Below are 6,000 nucleotides of genomic sequence, written 5' to 3'. Positions count from 1 at the left end.
GCTTCATTTTTGTTTGTTTAGTGAAAGGAATCCTCATTCTTTACCATCTTTGGAGAATGGAAACACCAATGTTCAGTACCAAGTAATAGCAGATGAAAATGTTGCGACTCGGGAATGAGGCTTCGGCTATATGAAGAACTTAGAAAGTATGCAGTCTTATTTCTTAATTTGATTCTGTAATTATAACTGATCCATTGTAATGTTTCTCAAGGGCATTTATAACTGATCTTTGTTCTTCCACAGCTTGACTTTCAAACTCTTGAGGGGATTTGATTCTTTTTTTTTTAACCTCAAAATTATGCATATTCAGAGTTCACAACGATAATAGAAATAAAGTGTTGTAATTCATGTCTCAACTATATGCTGGCTTTCATGTCTAGTATAACACTATGATTTATACAATAAATTTGTAAAGCTTGGCAGAGTATGCTAGCTTCAATGTTGAATAACAGGACAAAATTATTTCATACAAAATTCATGAGCTGAGAAATGGCCTGGATTCTTACAGCTTCATAACTACAGAAATATGATGAAATACCCCATTAAAAATAAAAAATAAAAGTGAGATACCATGAAGTAAAAAAGATCATAGAGAGATCCACTAAAAATTTATATTATTCAATATTAGCAAAGAGTGGCAACATAAATAAAATATGGAAATCATTCTAAACATTGTTTAAATAAAGCTCTGGCTCCCTTAGCAAAATGACTTATATTTTGAAGTTATTTTTCACTTTGGCATAGTTTTGATAATTTTTTTTGTAAAATAGCCTCAGATACTCTAGACAGTTGGTCGAAAATTTTCAAACAACTGGATAAAAAATGCAGACAACTGGTCAAAATTTTTAGACAACTGGTCGATATTTTGGACACATGTCATTTTGCAAAAGAAAAAATAAAACTTACGCTAAAGTATAAAATGACTTCAAAAAAGAGACTATTTGGACAAATTACTCTAAAAGTTTTACTAAAGATAAAATGAGTAAGGCACCAAGCAAAGTTATAAGCAAAAAAGAAAAAAAAATTACATCCTTGAAGGTGATTTAAATTTTATTTACAAAAATCACCTATAAATAATTATTTACACATATATTGTTTTCTATACCGTAAAATAAGTTTTTTTTTTCTTTTTTTTCAAATCTATCTATTTTTCTTTTCTCTCTATTCTCCAAAACTTAAAAATAAAATTTTGGCAACACCACTGGTCGTTTGGGCTCAAGGGTGATACCATCGCGGCTTACTCTTCAATGTGATCATTTTGATATATAAGAAGCATATATTTTTTTCATCGCCGGAGAAAATAACCGGAATTAAAAGTAATTTTTTAGTTTCTTTTATATTTGGTTAACCAAAAAGTTTTTTTTTAACTTTGTTGTATTTGAAAAATAATTATGTAGTTTCTTTTTAATTGGTTAAACAAAAAATCATAATAAAAAACCAAAATGTATTTTTTTATTATAATATGAAAGTACCTTCTAAGTTTCCTTTTTATTTGATTAATAAAAGAAATATTATTATTTACATGTAAATTACATTCGTGACTAAAAAGTGAATTAAAACTTTTATTTTAAAAAAGTTATCATATAGTATACTAAAAATAAATTTTGATGATAAACTATATAGTAATTTGTTAAACTTTATTGTAACTCATTAGTTCATAAAACCAATTTGAAGGTAACGTAAAAATAACTTAAATAATAAGACACTATAATATAACCTAAAAAACACTAATTAGTATTTTAAGATAAAAAACTTTCAACAATTAAATTTTGGAGGTAACCAAAATGTATATGAAATAATATATTCTTAAAATAAACTTTTTATGTGAAAAAATAACCAAAATGTTATTTTTGAAAACCTAGAAAAATGGAAAATTCAGGATTTCGGAAATATTTCCAATTCATGTATATTATTTTTTAAATCTTATATTTTTTTGATGATGTGGCAATGCATTTTTGTAAATAAAATTTTGTAAGTGATTTTTGTAATTATTTTATGTTATATGCATATAATTGTAAATATATAAAAAAATTATAAGCCCAGTACTTAATGTGCTTTTTTTAATTTTGTACCAAATAAAACTTTGGAGGGGTGTAAAATAAAAAGAAATTTTTTAACTTTTAAACTATATGGGTAGTGTAATTAGTAAGGAGGTGAGGAGAGAAAAAAAGAGTGAGGCAATAAAAGCAAATACACCCCTATGGTTTTTTTTTGCTAATTAATTATTTTTATGAAAAAATTAATTTATTAACATATCTATTATTTTTTATTTAAAGTTTTAAAATATATGATTTTTAGAATCTCATATAAATATAAAAGTTAATAAATGTAAAATCGGAAATTTAATTTTTTTTAAAATCACATATTATATGAGTTTTTTTAAATTGTAATTGAAAAAGTCATAATTTTATAAATTAGTTTTTATAAACAATATTTATAAAAAAAATTACCATAAAATATTGGAAAATTTACACTTAGTACCATTTTTTGTATCTTAATTACAATAATAACGTGAGTTATTTTATTTACAATTATACATTTATTTTATAATGTTTTTAAACTTATTTCCACTTTCTTCTATGTCTTACCGTACCGTTTTTCAGTTTTTTTAACATTGCTTTCTTTCTCTTTTCCTTAACTTCAAAAATCTTTACCGACCACACCGATAGATGGTTGGACTCAAGAGTGATATCATCGCGACCTACTCTTTAAAGTGATCATTTTGATATGTGGGAAACATATGTTTTTTTGCCATCGCCGGAAAAGATGACCAGAATAAAAAATAACATTTTAGTTTCTTTTATATTTTGTTACAAAAAAGTAACTAAATTTTAAACTTAAACAAAATTTAATATACCAAAATTTGTATTCTTATTTTACATTTAAAGATACCATATGGTATTCTAAACAATTGTAAAACTATTTTAGAAACAATTCAAGTAACTTTTTAAAATAGATTATTTAGGATATTATTTGTTAACTTTTAAATAGAACATAAGAAGACTCTTTTTGGTAACCCACTAAGTTTGTTGGTTGCTTTAAATTTGTGGCATACCCAAAAAATTAGTTATATATCAAAAGGTAACAAATTGGTATCTTAAATAATTTTAAAAGCAACGAAAATTTAGCTTTTAAAAAGTAACTATACAATATTCTAAATAGTATCATTTTCTAATAAGCTATTCATGGTAACTTAGAATTATAGGAGTAACTTTTTATACTATATGATAATTAATTAGTTCCTAAAATAGACTTGAAGGTAACGTAAATGTATCTTAAATAATAAGACATGTAAATTACATGAGTGGCTAAAAAAGTCTATTAAAAGTTACCGTGTAGTATACTAACTTAATTTTTATTAATAAACTATATTGTAACTTATTATACTATATGACAACTCATCAGTTTCTAAAATAAGCTTGAAGATTACCAAAATATATCTTAAATAATTGAGAAATTATAATAAATGGCCCAAAATAAGTGCATTTGAAGCCCAATGTCCCCATTTTAAAAATGGTAGAAAATGACCTTTTTATATTATTAATTACCTAAATTACCCCTACTGTATCATTTTCATCACTTAACGATACCACCAAAAAATTTCTCATAAAAAAAACAAAAAAAAAAGAATAAGGAGAAGAAGAAGGAGAAGCCAATTGTATCCTTCTGTGGTCGCTGACGATTGGATCTCACTCTATTTTCCTCCAATTTTTCCGGCAAAGAAGAAGGTTTGGTTAACTTTCCCTTGTTTCATATTGCCCTCTCCATCTTTATAGCATTTTTCATTTTCTTTTTAGTGTTTTGAAACAAAAATTAGACTATATTTGCTTTCTTTAGGCCACCATCCTTTTTTCTGCCCATTCTTCCAATTTAACACCAATCAAGTGGTATTTCTCTTCCTTTTCATTCTTTTTTGTTTTTCTAATTGATTGGTATACCCATTTTCCTTTGTAAATGGTTTAGAGACTATTTGATATATTATATAAAATGAAATCTTCTTGCTAAATTAATTGCTCATATATATATATAACTTGATTGCTAATATTACTCCTTCAAATAAACAATTATTTCTCTTCCATAAATACTGAGTTGCTCATTCTCATTCATGTCATCTTGCTTTATGCTTTGTACGGTAACGAAACCTTTTCGTTTTAGGTATCCATCTAGCATTGATTGATTTCGTCTCTGGTATTGTTTCTGTGAAACCATTGTGGTCTAGAACTAAATGCATTTTCAGAATTGAATCTTTTCAATTTACCTTTAGTTATGGTGTATGTAGACAATAAGTGATAGCATACAACCCATTATGGAAAAGTAATTTTGATGAGGTTCAACAAATTTGGTTTTAACTTTGTATTATTTTTTTAGCCTAAGACATAGATGTGTTTGCAATTTGGTTGATGAACCCTCCAAGGAGAGGTTAAAAGAAGTTCTTATAGCTCCTCAAGCATTTACTTTGCATCTCAAAGCTAAATGAATAAGGCTTTAATTTATGTGAAATTTCAGTATTTTGTCATTTGGAGTTACTATTCGGGATCCCTATCTTTTCTCTTGAAAACTGTATTGAGATATACTAATGAATGCTTTCAGGTTATTTTTTTTATTCCCTCTGCATCTATATGTGCATATGTATTTTATATCCTAGCATCTAATACAAATGGGCTAATTTCGTGTGCCACCATTAGCTTTTTTGTTATTATTATTAATTTTAAAAGTTTTATGTGTTAAATATTAATGGGGTCTACATTACAAATTGACAACTTAGGTGTAACGCCCTGGATAGCCAAGACCGTCACACTGTGTGTTTTAAATAGTGATAGACCCTCTAAACGAGTCTATTGGCCATAAACGTGTTTAGCGATTTAGGGTTAAGAACTGTGGTCAAAAGGAATAACCATTTCATTAAAATGTTTGCGTTCATACATGGGATCCCAAAATAATGTTTAAAAGACTAATTGTATTCAAAAGGTACAACCAGCCGACCTAAGCGGAAAAATAGGGTTTGACCCTAGTTCCTTTGAGAAACCCCAGCTGTGGTGGTCGAGCAACTGCATATGTACACGTCCCCACCAAAGCTCTGCAATTCATAGCTGGTCCAACTTCCATTTCCCCTTACTTGCACCACATAGCACCCGTGAGCAAAGGCTCAGCAAGAAAACTTAAACATACTCATAAGCAGTTATTAACATATCATAGAATCATAATAAGCTTGCCTAGCAGTAATAAGCCTACTCATGCATGCATTCTATTAAGATAACTTACTACACTGTCACACCAGGGCTCGTGGCCCTAGATGCGTGTGTTGGGAATTGTGCCCTTAAAAAGCAATTATAGTTGACAATGGTTTTAATGAAATGAATAAATGAATTAAATTATTGTGTATATGTAGCTTATGTACTATATTATTGTTAATAATATTAAGTAAATATCAGAAAATTCTCAAGTTCTTCTATGCGGTCTCAATCTCATATTGGTAAGAGAGGATCGGGATTAAGATAATGGACTTAAATAGTTTGCGATGACATAAAGTTGTGGAATCTTTAGATTAATTACTATTAGTACGGTCCACTAGTATTATGAATACATGTGACCTAGATCTGGGTTACTAGTGTAGTAGGACACTTTAGTGGAGATACTTTGCATATTGAGAGTATATAGAACTTGACCAAATGTGATTTGATAATACTTGTTTAAATACAGTTTCGTAGTATTATAAAACACGTAAACTGATGATCATATACAAAATGATCTTAATCCTGAAATTACTATGAACTCCTATATATGTCATTTGATCATTTGATTTAGGCATTACGGTTTGTCAGAATGACCAGGCTAAGAACTATTGTTTTGGGGACTCAATGATGTATATGGCTGGGGACATAGCTTAACAGATATAGAATCTATACCTTCTTATAGATTGAAATATGGTTTCCTATTGGGTTGACTTTTGGAACTAAAAAAGTTATTGACGTCAAATTCATAATCAGATTATGAATTAAC

Source organism: Humulus lupulus, chromosome 4, assembly GCF_963169125.1.
Source record: "Humulus lupulus chromosome 4, drHumLupu1.1, whole genome shotgun sequence".
In the NCBI taxonomy this organism is placed as follows: domain Eukaryota; kingdom Viridiplantae; phylum Streptophyta; class Magnoliopsida; order Rosales; family Cannabaceae; genus Humulus; species Humulus lupulus.
This window is presented reverse-complemented; position numbering follows the sequence as displayed.